Raw genomic sequence first — 22,417 nt, forward strand, 5'->3', positions numbered from 1 at the left:
CGAAATAATTGGTTCATCAGATACAATCTCTTGTTGGTTATCTTCTTCTATCGCCTCCGGTTCCTCAAGTGGTGGATCTTCCTCTGTGGAGCTGTAGTCAGTGGCATCTATTTGAAAAAACTTGTGCTCTTTGCATTTATGACCAGGGTAATATTTTTCATCACAGTAGTAACATAGTCCTTGCTTCCTTCTTTCGGCCATTTCCACAGGTGACACCTTTTGAATCTTAAGTGTCTGAGTCATATTGGGAGCCTGTGAGGGACGACCTTTAGCGGGGAAGTTGGGGCGGCTGGATTGGGCTGTTAATGCACGTTCCACCTTACGGGCTACCTGGCAAGCCTCTGTCCATGTGGGAGGGTGGTGGAGTAGAACCTGAGCTTTGATGGCTTTTTTAAGACCGCTGATAAAGCATTCCATGTAGAACTCATCTGTGAGACCCTTAGTGCGGAAGGCTAAGGCTTCAAAAGCAGTAATATATTCTTCCACTGTACCCATCTGTTGGAGCTTAGTGAGATGCCCCAAAAAAGAGTCTTCCTGTTCAAAGCGACTGCGAAGAGTTTTGGCAAATTGGGCCCAATTCTGAAAATGTCCATTGCAACACTGATGCCATTCCTTCCATTGCCATCGTTCATTGTCCAAGTACATGGTGCCAACCATAAGCTTAGTCCCCTCATCTGTGATATGATTCAATTGGAAGTACTGCTCCATTTGTGCTAGCCATGCGGACGTGTGAGAACCGTCAAATTTCTGCATATCCAACTTGGGAGGTCGCTGACTGGGTGGTGGATGGGAGTGCCAAACGTGAGGAGAGTGGCTAGACTCACCCTCATGGTATTCATGGCCATTATACGCCTCCTCGTGGGCTGGCTTCTTGCCCTTTGAGAATGCCTCCTGTATCTGGTTACTCATTCCTTTAAGCTCAAGTTCTATGTGGTGACTCATTCCTTGAAGGTTAAGTGCTATCTTGTCCACCGCAGTTTGGAGGGATTTGACATAGTTTTCGATTTTGTCGATCCTTTCATTGGCCATCGCTTGAGCACGAGTTTCTACCATACACCAACCTGATGAAAAATTGGGACCGCCTAAAAATTTTTACTAAGAAATTAAATGGTACCACCTTGCTCAGCTCGTCGTCCTGATACTGATGGGCTAGGTCACCAATAAGCGCCCCGGAAGATCTTAGACTTTTTTTTTTGTTTTGGAAAACTCCTAACGGAGTTTTACTCCTTCCTGATCAATACTGCAGTCGCCAAATCCTCAAACTATCAATGCCGCCAAAAGTCCTGCGAAAATCATATCCAGGTATAGGAACCCTTCACAACTACTCCGATCTGGTGGATCTGAGATATCTGAATGGTCGAACAACTCCTGCTGCTGATCTAGAGTATCCGATCTGGTGGATCTGAGAGATATGAATGGTGGAACAACTGCTGCTGCTCATCTAGAATATCCGATCTGGTGGATCTGAGAGATCTGAATGGTGGAACAACTGCTGCTGCTGATCTGGAATATCCGATCGGGTGGATCTGAGAGATCTGAATGGTGGAACAACTGCTGCTGCTGATTTGGAATAGATGATGTGTGATCCTCCGATAGAAAGGGAACTATGGTCGTGGGGAGTGTCAGGTGCTACAGATCGCAATATACATAAGGGTCTGACAGTAGTACTTGGCCCAATGTTTCAGGGCTCTAACTAAGGAGGATCGACCGTACCCTTAGCCGTACAACCCGACTACCCTATCGTACAGGTGAGTAATCTCTCCGAGTGCTATTCTCGGTGTACTGTAGCAACAAGACGACCGAAGGTTTATCTATGGTGAGGTTTCAAGGGAGCTAGGGGGCTTCCTATATACCCAGAGGGTACGTGGAAGACAGTCCGTGCGCGGTTCTGTCTAATGCGCTACTACTCGAAGGGGTACCCACAGGGGTTACAAGGGAGTCCAACAGACGTGACCACCTCTTATATTTCCTGCGTGCATGCCTCCCCAAATCCGCAGGTTTATGCGCTTAATGACAGATCCCGTGGTTTAAAGACGCCGGAACACGTCTCTAGCCTAAAAAAAATTTGCTAAAATTTGGAGATCCCACCGAGCCCTGGAAAGTGCTCTGATACCACTTGTTATGCTCTTAACCTGCAAATCAATACCCAAGCGAAGAAAAGATACCGATAACACAAAATATGCGAAGAAAATATACCCAGAACACAGAATAGCAATGATTTTATTATTCAGAGAGAAATGTTCACAGGCCTCTTCGAGGGGGCAACCTCCAATAGAGCAGAGCTCGATTACAAACAAGACACAATCCTCCTCGCAGGGAGTCTCTATCCTTTATATATGAATCATACATGCAATACCACGAGCCAATATCATGGGTTTTATTAATACCATCTATCTAATACTACCGCCTATTTACCATCTATCTAATACTTCCGCCCATTTGCAACTAACTGTGGTCCCGTTATTAATTGCGGGTTAACCACTTACAAATATTAATATGGGCTTTATTGACTCTTGACTATGACGTGATCCCAAGACATAAATAAGGGGGTTAGGGTGCGACCCTAACAGGTACCCAAGGTAATAATGTAATAATGGGATGGGCCATAGTAATAAATAAGGTGGTTAACCCATGTCATGTAAGGGACCACAAGTAGTTAATAATAATGTAATGGTCCCATGGTATTAGTTGATGGTATGAGGGAACCATGGTAATGATGCATGGTATTGTATGTTTGAGGCCTATATAGAGGCTAGAGACTCCACATGGAGGGATATGAAGAGAAGTATTATTGTATGAACCGGCATATGGCTTGTGGAGTGTTCTCCTTCCTTAAGGAGTGAATGTATGGTGTTGCCCTACCTTAAGGGTTTTGATATCAATAAAGTATCATTTCATATTATCTTTGGGTTTATTTGCATTTTTGTATCTGATTTATAATATTCTTGGGTTAGATCTAGAACAATTGGTATCAGAGCTACAACAATTGGTATCAGAGCACTTTCTTGGGCAACCCGTGGAGAATTTTTTTTATTTTTTGCAGGGTTTCGAGGGCGGCGACTTTACAGGTCAGATATGTATGTTTTGGTGCAAGATCTGTAGAATCTAATTGCAGATATGTATTCCTTGTGCAAAAATAGCCGATTTCAAAAAAAAAATTGGTTGAATCGGAGTCCCGATGAAGGAGATATCGCTGATCTAAAAATCAATGGGGTTGCAGACAATTTTCAGGGCAGCGAGCTTGCGGCGCAGATCTAGAAGCCCTGGTGCATGATCTGCAAAATCTAATTGTAGATCTGTATTCTTTGGGAAAAAACACCCGATTTCAAAAAAACATTCGGTCGAATCGGAGTCCGGATGAGGGAGATATTGCTGATTTAAAATCAGCTCTTTTTGCAGACATTTTGGGTGATGGCGGGAGAGTAGCAGAGCAGATCTGGAATTCTAGTGCCTAGATCAGGATTTTTATCACATGGGCAGATGCAGAATGATCGTTCCATTTCTAAAAATAGGTTATAATAGGGATTCTGAGCAATATTGACGGATCTGTGACCATTTCAATTTTTCGCCAATATTTTGTGATGGCGGGCCTAGATCGCTTTGAACAGGTAGACTCTTTTTTGGGTCGTCTCACTAAGCTCCGACAGACTGGTACAGTGGAGGAATATATTACCGCTTTTGAAGCCTTAGCCTTCCGCACTAGGGGTCTCACAGATACATTCTTCAAGGACTGTTTTATCAGGGGTCTTAAAGAAGCCATCAAAGCTCAAGTTCTACTTCACCACCCTTCCATGTGGACGGAGGCTTGCCAGTTAGCTCGTCGGGTCACATTGCCTAGCAAAGATTTTATTTTTACAGAAAAGAAGGAAACTATAGAACCTAAAGGGTTACTTCCTATTTGTATATCCTTATTGCAGATTCATGGATTGATTCAGAAAGAGAAGATCATTGTTTCTATCAATCCTAGTTGTAAACATAATTTTATTAGTGTTAATTTGGCAAAAAAATTGCAAGTCCCAGCAAAACAAATTGAACATACACAGGTGGATGATAAGGATGTTCAAATCTATAAGGATTTGAAGCTTTCTATGGATAAGTATGTGTTTCATGGTGATTTTTATGCTTCAGATACGAATAACATGGATGTTGTTTTGGGATACCCTTGGATGGAATTAGTGGGTACTACCAATATTAATGTGCAGAAGAAATTCCTGAAGCTCTGGTATAAAAAGAAGAAAATTACATTACAGGATATTTCCATTAACAAGCAGGTAGAGTCCAAGGAGGCTGAAGCAGAAGATGTTCAAGGGACTGACACATCAGATGATGAGCCTTTGATGATCGACAATCAAACACAAACAGAGGCTGCAGAAGAAAAGGTTACAGGTGATGATACATCCGAGGAGGGCTCAGTGGTTGAAGTCATATTGAAAAATAAGACAGCACAACAGGCACCACAGCAGGGTGAAGTCAAGAAAAAGCCATCGTGGGTTAAAACTTCAACATATCATCACCCACATCACCCCGCAAGACAACCATCAGGGAAACCAAGTAGTCACATGATGGATAGAAAGGAGAGACGATCCACCTACTACACATCAACACAGAAGAGCTGCCACGGTCAACTTCCATCTCAAGCGAGCGAGGCACCAGCGAGATTGAGGGTTCACCTTTCTCTTGGATGGCTAGATGCACGTGCATGGTATCAGTGGACTACTCTTTTGAGTAGATCTTATTATTTGTGTTCTTCCCATGTTTCGGGGACGAAACATGCTTAGGGGGGTGGAATGTTATATACCTAGGGGGGATAATATGGGGTACCAAGGGAGGTACCCAAGGTAATAATGTAATAATGGGATGGGCCATAGTAATAAATAAGGTGGTTAACCCATGTCATGTAAGGGACCACAAGTAGCTAATAATAATGTAATGGGCCCATGGTATTAGTTGATGGTATGAGGGAACCATGGTAATGATGCATGGTATTGTATGTATGAGGCCTATATAGAGGCTAGAGACTCCACATGGAGGGATATGAAGAGAAGTATTATTGTATGAACATGCATATGGCTTGTGGAGTGTTTTCCTTCCTTAAGGAGTGAATGTATGGTGTTGCCCTACCTTAAGGGTTTTGATATCAATAAAGTATCATTTCATATTATCTTTGGGTTTATTTGCATTTTTGTATCTGATTTATAATATTCTTGGGTTAGATCTACAACAATATATGAATGGACCTCTGATTGTCACAAAATATGACAGTCAGAAGTGGATATTGAATACCAAACTCGGAAAGAAGCCCCTAGAACCAAATAGCCTGTGTAGCTACATTCACTGCACCTCTATACTTTGCCTCGGCTGTAGATAAAGAAATCGTGGATTTCTTCTTGCTAGACCAACGAAAAGGCCCTGAACCAAAGATGAAAACATAACCAGAGGTGGACTTGCGGGCTGTACTATCGCTAGCCCAATCAGAATCTGTGTACCCAATCAGTGAAAGTGGGCAATCTGCAACATAAAAGATACCAAAACTGGAAGTACCTTTCACATATCTAAGGATTCTCTTTGCATCTTTCCAGTGAAGCTCATGGGTCTCCTACATATATCTAGAATAGACTCCTACTGCAAAATATATATCAGGTCAGGTGTGAGTAAGATACAACAAACTCCCAACCAACTGTCGATACAGTGTACTGTCCACCAAAGGTGTAGTACCCGCATCCTCAAATCTGATCCCCGAAAGAAAGGGAGATGTTGCTAGCTTGAATTATGTCATCTGAAAGTGGAAAAGTAGATCTAATGCATACTTAGACCAGGGAAAATTTTAAGAACCCCCCCTAAATTTATAAATATAATAAATGGGCGAATCTCCATGGTATATAGGAAAAATGGAAGGCGATTTTATCAATAATATAATTTGTATATATAATTTTTTGGCGAATCTCTCACCAGGCATGGCGAATATTTTACTCAATTATAAAATCTTGTAATATCTTGGCGAGTCTTTCACTAAATAATAAAACTTTGTAAAGTCATAGTGAATCTTAGCATAGGCTACATGCTGGTTTAATTCCCCCATTTAAATAGGCTACATTCCAAGTGAATACCATGGGTCAATACCATGTGCCATTTTTATTTTTATTAATTCTAATATTAGGGTTAATAATGGTTTTTTGCATGGTATTAATAACAATCTAGTCCATGGTATTTGTCCCATAGTATTTTGGCCATAGGTTTCACCTAAATATAACCCATTTTTTGAGTGTTCGTAAATATAAGGTGACTTATGGAGTAAATATAAAAAAATGTTTTATTTGTTTACCATACCTCTCGTTTATTTATATTTTTATTAATTTACCATACCTCTTTTACAAATATGGTATTTGGCCCATAGGATTCACTTAAATAAAACCTCTTTCTTGAGCCTTCATAAATAGAACGAGGGTTATGGACTAAATATAAAAAGAGGTTTTATTTATTTACGATACATCTAGTTTATTTATATTTTTATTTATTTACCATACCTTTTGAGTAAGTATAAAAAGACGTTTTATTTATTTACCATACCTCCACTTTACTTATATTTTTATTTGTTTACACCCTTACATGTATATAAGGTGACTTATGGAGTAAATATAAAAAATGTTTTATTTATTTACCATACCTCTCATTTATTTATATTTTTATTAATTTACCATACCTCTTTTATAAATATGGTATTTGGCCCATAGGATTCACTTAAGTAAAACCTGTTCTTGAAAATGGGCGAATGGATTCACTTAAATAAAACATATTCTTGAAAATGGGCGAATGGAAGGTTGTAAGTCCTAATTTCAAGGGCTAAATTTACCTTTTTTACCCTCTCCCTTAAAATAAGGTGGGCTATTTGAGGCGATTTGTAAAAATGTACTATGATACAAAATATTCGCCCACTAAAAATTTAAAACCCCTTAATTTCGCCAAAGGGCGAACATTCGCCCCTAAAATTATCCTTGACTTAGACTATGCCATCTTGATCCCTGAAGTAGACTGAGAAACTTTAAGACCAAGAAAGTAGTGCAACAATCCCAAATCTGTCATGGAAAATCGGTCGTGCAATGCTGATTTTGCCGAATCAATAGCTGAGGTAGGGTTCCCTGCCATCAATAAATCATCTACATAAAGTACTATCAGCAAAAAGGAATCATCATGCTGCAGCAAATAAACATTCAGATTTTCTCAATTCGATTAAGCTTCTGCAAAGTGTTGTAGAAGTAGATCTTGTATTGTGTTTTAGTATATTGCATAATCTATTGACCTATGGTGGTAATTTCTATATGGTATCAGAGAAAAGGTGATCAAGGCGAAGAAAAGTATACAAGAAGGAGAAGTTTGAAGTTTGGTTCCTGAAGATAGAAATCGAGTTATTATCACATCTCAATTTCACCTATGGCATTCAGTGGTTTAAGGCTCGAGTATGCCCTTAATGGCAGCTCAAATTATATAGCTTGGAAGGATAACATGGAGGCAGTATTATAGGATAACATTCTAAAGGAATTCATTGATCAAGAAGTCTCCAAGCCGACTGATGCTACTCAACTGGTAAAATGGAAGGAATGCGTGGCTAGAGCAAGGAGAATCCTCCTGGAGGGAGTTCGAGACCACATTGTCTAGAGCCTCCATGGGAAGGAGACTTTATTTTCGATGTAGAAAACATTGAAAGATCTTTATGAGAATAGCAGTGATCATAGGAAGCTCACACTGAAAGACAAGCTTTGTAAGATCAAGTGTGAAAAGGGCGACATCATCTCTACATATCTGAAAAAGCTCACCACTTGCAAGGATGAGCTTGGAAGTGTAGGGATCACGACTAGTGATGATGACATGGTGAGTCTTGCACTCCTCAGTCTTCCTAAGAGCTAGCATAGCTACCAAGGCTCAGTTAATGGAAGAGAAAAACTGCCAGATTGGGAACTACTTTGGTCGGATCTGATGCAAGAGAAAATAAGAAGAAACACCAGAGATGGATCCTCATCGAAGCAAGATGATGAGGAAAATCTAGCCTTAGCAAGTAAGGCGAGGAAAGGGAAAGGGGAGGCATCCCATTCCAAATCCAGTTCTTCCCATGGTGGGAAGAATATTGAGAAATCGAAAGTGCGATGCTTTCATTGTCATGAAGCGGGCCATTATGCTACAAATTGTCCACAGAAGAAATCCAAGAAGGGTTCCTCAAAGGGATCTGATGGTGAGGCGATGGCCTCACAGTTTGAGTTGGATTTCTCGCTTATCGCATGCATGGTTTCATCCATGGTGGGATGTGTGTGGTACCTGGACAGTGGAGCTTCATTCCACATGTCAGGTGACAAGAATCTTTTTAGTACCTTGTAGGAGAAGGATCTCCAGATGCGGATTGAGATGGGCGATGATGGAAAGTATCGTGTTTTATGTGAAGGTATGGTTGTGTTTCAGAGGGAGCATGGAGCTCCCCTCACCTTGACTGATGTAAAGTATGTACCAGGTTTGAAGAAGAATCTTGTGTCTGCCGTTATGCTAGAAGATAAAGGCTATGATGTATTCTTTAGTCAAGGAAAGGTATTCCTGAGGCATATTGGTACTGAAGAGACAAAGCGAATAGGGATTTCAGCCAAGAATCTCTACAAGCTGGTGGTAGCTGACTGTGCTACTTTGAGTTCCAAAGTTGAGATGGTGCAGAGCCAAGATGTTGGCGAGCTATGGCATAGAAGACTGGGCCACTTGCACCATGGAGTCCTGAAGATCATGCAACAGATTTCTACTGGATTACTCAAGGGAAAAATTGAGCAGACGACTACATGCAAAGGTTGTACCTTGGTTAAGTATGCGAAATATTTCTTGATCGAGATAGTAGAGGTGGAGCAATCTTGGAGCGAGTTCACTCAGATGTTTGTGGACCTTTCTCTACAGCCTCCACTGCTAAACAAAGGTACTATGTTATTTTTATTGATGATTTTTCTCGTAGATGCTGGATCTACTTTATGCAAAAGAAGGATCAGACCTTCTTGAGGTTTTGTGAGTTTAAAGCCTTGGTAGAGAAAGAATCTGGAAAGAAAATAAAAGCCTTGCGTAGCGATAATGGTGGAGAGTATGTCTCCCAACAATTTAAATACTTCTACGTTGCAGAAGGTATTAAATGGGAACTGATGGCACCCCATAACCCACAACAGAATGGGCAGAAAGGATGGACATATCGATTGTGGGAGCAGCTTGCGCGATGTTGCATGACCAAAGCCTATGACTTCATTTGTGGGTTGAGGCATGCAATACAACAAGATACTTGCAGAACAGAAGCCTACACTGTATACTGGGGATGAAGAAACCTATGGAGGCCTATTCTAGGAAGCGACTTGATGTAAGTCACTTCCAAATCTTTGGATCATTAGTTTACTGTCATGTGACCAAAGATGCCATGAAGAAGCTAGACCCAACAGCTGAGTTGGGAATACTTGTGGGGTACACGGATACACCCCACAACTATCGGGTGTACCTGCCTTCAACTCAGAGGATTGTGGTACGCTGAGATCTGAAGTTTGACGAATAGAAAGCCATGTGCTTATCACTTGAGAGGAAGCTCGAGTTGCATGCAAATGAGGAACTTTCAGTTCCTAAGGATGAGCAGCCTCAGATTGATGCAGAGCAGCCGCATGCAGAGGATCCAGGAGTGGAGACATCCACTCATGCTGATACTTCCGAAGATGGGTAGAAATGCTCAAGGAAATCTGACAGGTTGATGCTAGATGCATAGGAGAATGTGGGACAACCATCTTCTCAGTGCAGACAGAGGAGGTCGCCCGAGCGGTACACTGGGTACATGGCTCTGGTTGGGAAGTGTGTAGATACCAAACCTTCTTCATTCGAGGAGGCAGTGTAGCAACCAGTCTGGGTTGATGCAATGGTAGAGGATTATGACTCTATCATTCAGAACATTGTGTGGGATGTTGTCCCAAGGCCTCAAGGCAGGTCAGTGGTGAGTTCCAGATGGCTTTACAAGGTAAAGCAGGCAGCTGATGGCAGTGTTGAGAAACATAAGGCAAGGTTTGTTTCTCGGGGTTTCTCACAGGTCAAGGGGATCGACTATGATGAGACCTTTGCTCTCGTAGCAAGGTACTCTTCAATTAGATCGATATTGGCACTACCAGCTCAGATGGGGTGGAAGATCCACCAGATGGATGTGAAGAAAACATTCCTCAATGGGAAGATTGAGGAGGAGGTGTACATTGAGCAGCTAGAAGGTTTCGAAACCTTTGATCGTGAGTCGCATGTGTGAAGACTCAAGAGGGCTCTGTATGGGCTGAAGCAAGCACCCCATGCTTGGTACACTAGGATCGACAACTATTTCACTGGTTTGGGCTTCACCAAGAGTGAAGCAGATGCGAACCTTTACCACATCATGGTACAAGGTAAACCATTGATCATTGTTCTTTATGTCGATGATCGGATTTTGATAGGTGATGATCAGTTGATACAGTCTTGCAAGGAGGAACTTGCAAGAGAGTTTGAGATGAAGGAAATGGGCCTTATGCACTACTTTCTAGGCATGGAGGTGTGGCAAAAAGATGGGGAAGTATTTGTGTCTCAAGGCAAGTATGCCAATGAGATACTCTCTTGGGAATTGCAATAAGAAATGCTAAAAATAGCACTGCTATAAATAGTCAGGCTATAAATAGTAGTTCAGCCATTGGAGATCTTAGCTACAATGGGTGAAAAGTGAAAGTGCTAAAAATAGCTTTTCTAAAAATAGAATTTCGGGATCCCTTCTTATTTTAGTCAGTCCCTGGACTAAAGATAGGAAGTAAAATTCGAATTTGATATTAACAGTAGTTTGTAAATTGATTAATTAATTCATCTTGAGTTAATTAGTTAAGGAATTATGAACTTGAAGTCTATGTGAGGACATGCAACAATTTCTCCTTTGATTGAGGGATTTATCCATCAGTTAAAGAGATAAGAGTGAGTTGTAATTAGTTGGCTTAGTTAACTGAGTCAAGTCCAGTTAGATTAATTTAATAGTTTGTTAAATTAATGAGAGTTTAGTTAGTTAATGCTTGCATGCATGTAATTACTGTATTTCAGATAACTGAAGATTCATTCATGGATAACTCATGCATGTCAGTTCAGTCAGAGACCTAGTTGAGATCAGATGGAGGGACAATGTACTATCAGTTGCTAGAATATTCCTTGGTGAATATTCCTTGCATGTCGAAGGAATATTATTCCTTGAGGATTGTGCAGTTGGACTTGAGGTTATAGTGAGTGTGATGAGGCCAATTCACACATGTGATATCATTGGACCCCAATCAAAACTGCGCAAGGAAATAGGAGGCTTGGAGGGCTTGAGGAAGATAAATTCTATGTCTATTGAGTCTGTGAGCAGAATTGTTTGATTGCAGAGAGAGCAGGATAGCTTAAGAGCTGATTCTTTTTGTAACTTGAATAAGATTTCTACTTGTATGAAAATACAGAGTTAGGGTTTTAGGTCGGTGCTTTCCCCAGTGATATATCTTCTATGTTATGGTTGAATACTTCTCATTCTCAGTTATATCTGTTCATGCTTGATGATGCTCATGTTCAATTAAGCTTTTGCTCAATTGTTTGTAGAAGTAGATCAAGTGTTTTGCTTTAGTACATTGCATTACCAGGTGATCTACAGTGGGAAAATCTACATGGTATCAGAGCAAAGGTGATCAAGGAATAACAATATACAAGCAGGAGAAGTTTGAAGTTTGGTTTCTGAATAATGAATTGAGTTCTTATCACATCTATTTCATTGATGGCATTCAGTGGTTTGAGACTCGAATATACCCTTGATGGCAGTTCGAATTATATAGCCTAGAAGGATCGCATGGAGGCAGTATTAGAAGATAACGGCCTAAAGGACTTCATTTATCAGGAAGTCTAGAAGCTGACTGATGCTACTCAACTGGCGGTCCAGAATGGAAAAAGTGTGTGGCTAGAGCAAGGAGAATCCTCCTAGAGGGAGTTCGAGATCACATTGTCTCAAGCCTCCATGGGAAGGAGACTCCATTTTCGATGTGAAAAACATTGAAAGATCTTTATCAGAATAACAACAATCAAAGGAAGCTGGCGCTGAAAGATAAACTTTGAAAGATCAAGTGAGAAAAGGGTGACACAATCTCTACGTTCCTAAACAAGCTCACCACCTGCAGGGATGAACTTGGAAGCGTAGGGATCGTGACTACTGATGATGACATGGTGAGTCTTGCACTTCTCGGTCTTCTTAAGAGCTGGCATAGTTACTAGGACTTGGTTAATGGAAGAGAGAAATTGCTAGATTGGGAACGACTTTGGTCGGATCTGATGCAGGAGAGATAAGGCGAAGCACCAGGGATGGATCTTCATCAAAACAAGACGATGAAGAAAATCTAGCTTTAGCGAGTAAAGCTAAGAAAGGGAAAGGGAAGGCATCCCAATCCAAATATTCTCATGGTGGGAAGAAGGTTGACAAGTCGAAAGTGCAATGCTTTCACTGTCATGAAGTGGGCCATTATGCTATGAATTTCCCACAGAAGAAATCCAAGAAAGGTTCCTCAAAGGGATCTGATGGTGATGCACTAGCTTCATAGTTTGAGCTAGATTTCTCACTTATCGCATGCATGGTTTCATCCATGGTGGGATGTGTTTGGTACCTGGATAGTGCAGCTTCTTTCCATATGTCAGGTGACAAGAATCTTTTCAGTACATTGGAGGAGATCTCCAGATGCAGATTGAGATGGGCGATGATGGAATGTACTGTGTCTCAGGTGAAGGTACAATTGTGTTTTAGAGGGAGCATGGTGCTCCTCTCACTCTATCTATTGTTAAGTATGTACCAGGTTTGAAAAAGAATCTTGTGTATGTTGCTATGCTAGAAGATAAAGGCTATGATGTAGTCTTTAGTAAAGGAAAATTTTTCCTAAGGCATATCAGCACCGGACAGACCAAGTCAATTGGGATTCGAGTAAAGAATCCCTACAAGCTGGAGGTAGATGACTGTGCTGCACTGAGTTCCAAAGTAGAGGTGGTGCAAAGCCAAGATGTTGGTGAGCTATGGCATAGGAGAGTAGGCCACTTGCATCATGGGGCCTTGAAGATCATGTAGCAAATTTCTACCAGCTTACCCAAGGGAAAACTAGAGCAAGCAAACACATGCAAAGGATGCACCCTGGGTAAGTATGCAAAAGCTTCCTTTCAGGATCAGGATAGTAGAGTTGGAGCAATCCTGGAGCGAGTTCACTCAGATGTATGTTGAACATTCTCTACAACCTCCACCGCTAAGCAAAGGTACTATGTTATTTTTATTGATGTTTTTTCTCGTAGATGTTGGATCTACTTTATGCAAAAGAAGGATCAAGCCTTCTTGAGGTTTTGTGAGTTTAAAGCCTTGGCAGAGAAAGAATCTGGAAAGAAAGTAAAAGCCTTGCATAGCAACAATGGTGGGGAGTATGTTTCCCAGCAGCTTAAAGAATTCTGTGCTGCAGAAGGAATTAAATGGGAACTGACGGCACCTCATAACCCACAACAGAATGGGGTGGCTGAAAGGAAGAACAAATCTATTGTGGGAGTAGCTCAAGCGATGTTGCATGACCAAAGCCTACCACTTCATCTATGGGCTGAGGCATGCAATACAACAATTTACCTTCAGAATAAAAGTCCTCATCATATTTTGGGGATGAAGACACCTATGGAGGCTTTTTCGGGGAAGCGACTAGATGTGAGTCACTTTCGCATCTTTGGATCACCAGTTTTCTGTCATGTGACCAAAGATGCTTGGAAGAAGCTAGACCCAATAGCTGAGTTGGGGATACTTTTTGGGTACACAGATACACCTCACAACTGTCGTGTGTTTCTACCTGCCAGTCAAAGGACTGTAGTGCGTAGGGATCTGAAGTTCGACAATTAGAGAGCCATGCAAGTATCACTTGAGAGGGAGCTCAAGTTGCATGGTGATGAGGAAATTTTAGTTCCAAAGGAGGAGGAGCCTCATGATGATGTGGATCAGCCACATGCAGATGACCCAGTAGTGGAGACCACCTCCTAGAGAGTCTTCTAGAGACGGGCGGAAACGCTCGTAGGAAATTAACAGATTGATGCTAGATGCGAGAGAGAATGTGGGGCAGCCATCCTCTCAGTGCAGATAGAGGAGATCTCCTAAAAGATACACTGGCTACATGGCCCTAGTTGGGGAGGTTGTAGCGACCGAACCTCCTTCTTTTCAGGAGGCAATGTAGCAACTAGTCTGGGTTGATGCAATGGTAGAAGAGTACAATTCTATCATACAGAACAGTGTATGGTATGTTGTCCTTAGACCTGGGACAAATCAGTGGTTAGTTCCCGATGGATTTACAAGGTAAAGCAAGCAGCTGATGGAAGTTTTGAGAAACACAAGGCAAGGTTTGTTGCCCAAGGTTTCTCACAGGTTGAGGGGATCGAATACGATGAGACCTTTTCTCCCATAGCAAGGTACTCATTTATAAGATCGATGCTAGCTCTATCAGCTCATATGGGTTGGAAGACCCATCAGATGGATGTGAAGACGACATTCCTTAATGGGAAGATTGAGGAAGAGGTATACATTGGGTAGCCGGAAGGATTTGAGACCTTCGATTGCGAGTCACATGTTTGTCGGCTCAAGCGCACACTGTATGGGCTGAAGCAAGCACCCTGTGCTTGGTATACCAGAATCGACAACTATTTCACCGAGTTGGGCTTCACCAAGAGTGAAGCAGATGCGAACCTTTACCACATCATGGTAGAAGGTAAGCCATTGTTTATTGTACTTTATGTCGATGATTTGATTTTGACAAGTGATGATCAGGTGATCAAATCTTGCAAAGAGGACCCTGTAAGAGAGTTTGAGATGAAGGACATGGGCCTCATGCACTACTTTCTAGGCATGGAAGTGTGGCAGAAAGATGGGGAAGTATTTATGTCTCAAGGCAAGTATGCCAATGAGATACTCAGGTGCTTTCACATGGAGAAGTGCAAACCCATGCAGACTCCTCTTGCTGGTAACCAGAGGAAGGAGGATGCTACTTCAGGTGAGGTAGTAGCTGCTACTGTTTATCGACAGCTGGTGGGTTCACTTATATATTTGGTGAACACATGACCCAAATTATGCTTTGAGGTGAAACAACTGAGTCAAGCTATGGTTCAACCTACCAAGCTGTTTTGGAAGGCAGCGAAGCATGTGCTAAGATATCTCAGAGGCACTACATAGTAGATTATGGTACAGACAGACAGAGGGAGTGAAGCTGCAAGGCTTCATAAATGCAGATTGGGTTGGTAGTCCATCAGACGGGAAGAGCACTTCTGGAGGAATCTTCAACCTTGGTTCAACTACAGTTTCTTGGTATAGCAGGAAACAAAGATCAGTTGCACTTAGCTCAGCAGAGGCTGAATACATGGCTACTAGTCAGGCAGCATGCGAGGCCATTTGGATGCGGAAGATTCTAGTGGGATTTTTTGGTCAGATGGTGGATCCTACGGTGATATACTGTGATAATCAGAGTTGCATAAAACTCTCTAAGAATCCATTGTTTCATGATAGGTCCAAGCATATAGATATCCGTTACCATCATCTACAGGATTGTGTGGTCAAGAGGATCATGATGTTGCAGTATGTTTCAACCGAGGAGTAGGATGCAAATATTTTGACTAAGGCATTGTAAAAATGCAAGATCGAGTTCCATAGAGATAGGATTGGGGTTACTGATAATCCCTTTCTTGTTGAGAGGGAGTGTTGAGATTTACAACAAGAAATGCTAAAAATAGAAAATGCTAAAAATATCACTGCTATAAATAGTAGTTCAGCCATTGGAGATCTTAGCTACAATGGGTGAAAAGTGAAAGTGCTAAACATATCTTTTCTAAAAACAGCATTTCGGGATCCCTTCTTATTTTAGTCAATCCTTGGACTAAACATAGGAAGTAAAATTTGAATTTGATATTAACAGTAGTTTTTAAATTGATTAATTAATTCATCTTGAGTTAATTAGTTAAGGAATTATGAATTTGAAGTCTATGTGAGGACATGCAACAATTTCTCCTTTGATTGAGGGATTTATCCATCAGTTAAAGAGATAAGAGTGAGTTGTAATTAGTTGGCTTAGTTAACTGAGTCAAGTCCAATTAGATTAATTTAACAATTTGTTAAATTAATGAGAGTTTAGTTAGTTAATGCTTGCATGCATGTAACTACTGTATTTCAGATAACTGAAGATTCACTCATGGATAACTCATGCATGTCAGTTCAGTCAGAGACCCAGTTGAGATCAGATGGAGGGACAATGTACTATCAGTTGCTAGAATATTCCTTGGTGAATATTCCTTGCATGCAGAAGGAATATTATTCCTTGAGGATTGTGCAGTTGGACTTGAGGTTACAGTGAGTGTGATGAGGCCAATTCGCACATGTGATATCATTGGACCCCAATCAAAACTGCGCAAGGAAATAGGAGGCTTGGAGGGCTTGAGGAAGATATATTCTATGTCTATTGAGTCTGTGAGCAGAATTGTTTGATTGCAGAGAGAGCAGGATAGCTTGAGAGCTGATTCTTTTTGTATCTTGAACAAGATTTCTACTTGTATGATAATACAGAGTTGGGGTTTTAGGTCGGTGCTTTCCCCAATGATATATCTTCTGTGTTATGGTTGAATACTTCTCATTCTTAGTTATATTTGTTCATGCTTGATGTTGCTCATGTTCGATTAAGCTTCCGCTCAATTGTTTGTAGAAGTAGATCAAGTGTTTTGCTTTAGTACATTGCATTACCAGGTGATATACAGTGGGAATTTCTACATACTCAAGCGGTTTCACATGGAGAGGTGCAAGCCCATGTAGACTCCTCCAGCTGGGAACTGGAGGAAGGAGGATGCTACTTCAGGTGAGGTAGTAGCTGCTACTGTTTATCTACAGCTGGTGGGTTCACTTATGTATCTGGTGAACACACAACCCAACTTATGCTTTGCGGTGAACCAACTGAGTCAAGCTATGGTTCAGCCTACCAAGCTGTTTTGGAAGGTAGAAAAGCATGTGCTGAGATACCTTAAAGGCACATCATAGTTTGGATTGTGGTACAGCCGGACAAAAGGAGTGAAGCTTCAGGGCTTCACAGATGCGGATTGGGAAGGGAGTCCATTAGACTGGAAGATCACTTTTGGAGGAATCTTCAACCTTGGTTCAACTGTAGTTTCCTGGTACAACAAGAAACAGAGATCAGTTGCACTTAGCTCAACAGAGGCTGAATACATGGTTGCTAGTTAGGCCGCATGTGAGGCCATTTGGATGCGGAAGATTCTAGTGGGATTGTTTGGTCAGATGATGGATCCTACAGTGATCTACTGCGATAACGAGAGTTGTATTAAACTCTCGGAGAATCCAGTTTTTCATTACAGGTCCAAGCACATAGATATCCAGTATCACCATCTTCTAGACTGTGTGGTCAAGAGGATCATGTTGTTGTTGTATATTTCGACCAAGGAACAGGATGCAGATATTTTGACTAAGGCATTGTCAAAATGCAAGTTTGAGTTCCACAAAGACATGATTGGGGTTACTGATAAACCATTTCTTGTTGAGAAGGGGTGTTGAAAATAGCAACAAGAAATGCTAAAAATAGAATTGCTAAAAATAACATTGTTATAAATAGTAGTTCAGCCAATGTTGATCTTAGCAACAATGGGTGGAATAATGGAAGTGATAAAAATAGCATTCTATAAATAGCATTTCGAGATACCTTCCTATTTTAGTCAGTGCCTAAACTAAAATAGTGAAGTAAAATTCGAATTTGATCTTAGCAACAGTTCGTAAATTAATTAATTAATTCATCTTGAGTTAATTAGTTAAGGAAAATCAAACTTGAAGTCTATGTGGGAACATGAAACAATTTCTCCATTAATTGAGGAATTTATCCATCAGTTAAAGAGATAAGGATTAGTTGTAATCAGTTGACATAGTTAACTAAGTCAAGTCCAGTTAGATTAATTCAAATAGTTTGTTGAATTAATGTAAGTTCAGTTAGTTAATGCTTGCATGCATGTAACTATTACACTTTAGATAATTGAGTATTCTCTCATAAATAACTCTTGCATGTTAGTTTAGACATAGACCCAGTTGAGATCAGATGGAGGGGTAGTGTACTATCAGTTGATAGAATATTCCATTGTGAATATTCCTTGCATGCAGAAGGAATTCTTTCCTTGAGTATTGCGCAGTTACTTCTTCAGGTTTAGTGAGTGTGATGAGGCCAATTCACACATGTGGCTTCATTGGACCCTAAGAAAAACTGCGCCTGGACCCTAAGAAAAACTGCGCAAGGAAATAGGAGGCTTGGAGGGCTTGAGGAAGAATTATATTATGTCTATTCAATCTGTGAGCTGTATTGTTTGATTGCAGAGAAGGCAGGATAGCTTGAGAGCTAATTCTTTTTGTAACTTGAACAAGATTTCCACTTGTATGATAATACAGAGATTGGGGTTTTAGGCTGAGGCTTTCCCTGGGTTATTTCTTCTGTGTCACGTGTGATTGATTTCTCATTCTCAGTTATATGTGTTCTCTTGATCTTGCTCAATTCGATTAAGCTTCCACAAAGTGTTGTAGTAGTAGATCTTATATTGTGTTTTAGTATATTGCATAATCTGTTGATCTACAGTGGGAATTTCTACTACATGAAGCACATTTGTGAAGCAACCCCTTCAAGGTCTACAATTCCTTCTTCGCACACTTTTGGGGGTGTGGCATATCCCAAGTAAATTGGGAATCTGGTGCTTTCTTCGATGGAGGAAAATTCATCTTTTGATGCAGCCATATGGTTCGATGCACCTAAATCAAGGATCGAAGTTGATGGAGTGGATGTGACAGCCATTAAAGCATGACCATCTTGTGCTCTCCCTCTCCCATCTCCCATTCTATTATCATCCTTCTTCTTTGCATTCTCAGGCATAGTGAGATTGTGTTGCTGCAATTGCTTAGTCATCTCATCGATTGTTTTCCTCATGAAATTTTCTTCAGGATGAAAACCTTTGGAATAGTAGATGCAAACTGTTATTTCCTTCTTCTTCTTACCCTTAGGCAAATAAGAGCTCTCTGAATATTGTATGAGTCTCTCCTTCTTGGATTCATTAAATTTACCCTTCCCTTTTCGCTCGTCTCTTCCACTGCTCTTTGGATCATTAGTAGCCACAATTGCTTGGTTCTTTGAATGCTTGATGGCACCCATTTGGACTAACTTAGCTTGATCTTGAGTCAATGCTGCAATGAATTCATTCAATGGAGAAATTTTCCATTTTTCTTGAGTCAATTTAGATGCTTGAAAAGGTGATACAAATACGGAATATTCAGGGCCTAATTTCGAGATAATCGAAAAGATGAGTTGATCTTCCTCTTTCTTGACTCCACATGGATCAAGTTCAATGAGGAGGGACTTAAGCTTGGTGAACTATTCTTGTAGGTTTCCGAAATGAGTTGGACTGAGGTATATGAGTTCATTCTCGAGTTGATGCGCTCTCATTTCATCCTGCTTGCCGAATAGTCCTTCCAATGTGGTCCAGACCAATTTCTTCATCTAATTTATTGAAATACTTGATCTTATCTGTTGCAGAAGTTGGTTTAGTCTTCGTTCCCATTGTTACCCTATGAAGCCCTTTGCTTCGGAGGAGCAAAGTAATCTCTATCTTCCATTCAAAGTAATTGAAAGCATTTAGAACGAGTTTTGTGGGCTGAGAGAGATTATCCATTGCTTCTTTCTGTGCCTCCTAATGATCTATACCTACAAATAAAACCATGTACAATCCACTAGATTCGAACTAGCTCCGAAACCATATAGAATTCCTGCAGAAACTCCGATAGATCTAGAATTCTAGTTAAATTAAACACAAGTAATTTGTTGATATTCAAGAGAGGAGAGAAAAAATTTTCTCCATAAAATCAATGTATTAAATTAATGAACAATAGTAATACATGAGCAACCAAACCTCCAATCCCAAAGGGAGGTGGTTATATAGAAATTACCGAATCTAGAAAACTAGGAAAAAAAAACTAGTAAAAAATTAGAAAAGGCTAAGAAAAGCTAAAGGGAGGCCTAAAATAGCAACAATGACTCAAGACAACCTATGCCAACTATTAGCCACGAGGAAAGCATGAGGATTGGTGCATTTCCCAAGGAAGGCAACTTTAAAACATGCTAAAATGGTCCAGGGGACCAAATCCCTTGATTTAAGGGGGAATCTTCATGTGGGGCTCCAATCTTCAAATAACTTAAGTAGATGAGGTGTGGTTAGGTGTGAACATGCACTTAGATGTCTATATGGTTTAGGAAAGTGGTTGGACCAATATTTCCATAATATTAAGCCTTTAAAGGAAAAAAACAAGGGAAAGTTGGTCCACCGAGCTAGTTTACCAAAAACCAAGTGTGAACATGATTTTTAGTGCATGTGGCTAAGTGAAGGATACTTAGGCTAAAAAATAAATGTAGATGTTAGGTTATATTCCAACAAGTAGCAATGTTGAATACTTTGTGAGTTTGGATTCTAAGAAGTTTTCTTACCCTTTACAACATTTGGAATGCATCTTCAAAAGTTAGTTGGTTTGATTGAGTGTTGTCATTCCAAGATGATATTGTTTCACTCTATATCAAACAATTAGGCTTAGGTTGACACATGGATTCCCAGCTTAGATCCTAGACTAGTCTTTCCTTATCCCGAAGAGTGGAGCAAGACCACCAAAGTGACATCAGGTGTTTTGCTTGATAGTACTTTTAACCTAATCTAAAGAAGGTTAGGGATTTCCTTGTAGGTAGAGATTGAATGATAACATTTTGTCCCTATTTTAGGGGACAAAGTCCATTTCTTCATTTTTAATTTGGTGGGTAGATATTTAGATGACTCAACTAGCAACTTCACCATGCGTTACAAGTGTTTATAGGCCCCTCGACATGACTTGGATTAGAGGATTTCTTCATGCTATTCCTAATAACTACAACAAATGGCTTCCTAATTTTTCAGGTAGCAATGTCATCAATGCTAAGGAACACATTTCCATATTTTATGATGTTCTTGGTGAACATTCTATCCCAAACGAGAGTGAGGATGTTGTAAATTGTTTGAGTATTACAAATGCACTCAAAGAGCTCTCACCCATACACATACTCCATAAAAATTGCCAAGTGAGTTGGTTTTAATATTTCCTTCAATCCATCATCCGCTTGGGATAACACAGTTGGCAATGGCCATGCAGATGAAGTCTAACCGAACAGGAAGTTCGGGTTCAAATATTGTGCTATTCCCCAGATCGGGGTGAGAAATTGGACATGATGAAGATGTAGTCCTACCAAGCTTACAAAAAAAATATTTCCCACAATACATCAACAATTTCAATTGCTTTTATAATTTCATTTGCTTGCCTCTTTAAAGATGACAATGTTTGGATGCCCCAATGTGGGATGATTTATGAAATCACCCTAAACATTTTCATCAATCTTATAGACTTCAAATTAAATCATAAATCTTGCAAAATATCATCTCTGCAATACTCAATTTTGTTGTCTCAAATTCTCTAGTTACTGGTTATATGTCTAAAATGCAGTTTTCTCAGGAAACCTCCAATTATTATTCATAGAATCTCTATACATCTAATAGATAATTGCTCCAAAAAAACACTAGAGATCATATATTACACTCTTTTTTTATTTTACTCTTGCAACCCACTTTTTTTTATTTTTCCATAACATAATTGTCTAGGCTAGAAGTCATAATCTAGTATTTTTCGTGGTTGAGAGGCTATAACCATATAGTATGTTCAAACCATATATTATGTTTCACTTGTGCCCTTCATATTTCAGAAGTATAAACTAATGTTAGCATTAGTTTACAATTATTAAATTCTATGAATTGTTATGCTATGTTATTATAGGAAACCTAAAGTCATTTAAGGAAGTTGGAGTTTCCAGGTGGTGAATGCATGTTGCTGCAGTGTTTACTGTGGAATTACAAAATGGGGGTTGTGAATCACCTTGGAAGGGAAGAGTGGGCACGGGATATGCTCGATACGCATAATAATCCTTATTCTTTCTTTCGAGATCATGATTACCCAAATCTAGTTGCGAAGGAGTAAGCAGTAGATCCAACACCAACACTAGGGAACCAACACTGAGAAAGAACATTGTAAAATATCCCTCCTTTTGAGCATGGAATTGAGGGAGGCTAATACTTTGACCGAGGCCCATTTCAAGTGAGACCTATGTCTCAAGGTGTGGAAGGAAAGGAGGGTGGACATAAAACAAGAGACATTATTATTTCACCGTAAGTACTTGACACTTAGGAGAGAGGTTATATACTTGGTTGGACGATAAATGGTGGCTGCTCTAAGAAGCTAATGTCCCATACTACACAATAATTATGAAGATCC

Source organism: Pinus tabuliformis, chromosome 9, assembly GCF_031772625.1.
Source record: "Pinus tabuliformis cultivar Carrire ecotype Pingquan chromosome 9, CPIR1, whole genome shotgun sequence".
In the NCBI taxonomy this organism is placed as follows: Eukaryota; Viridiplantae; Streptophyta; class Pinopsida; order Pinales; family Pinaceae; genus Pinus; species Pinus tabuliformis.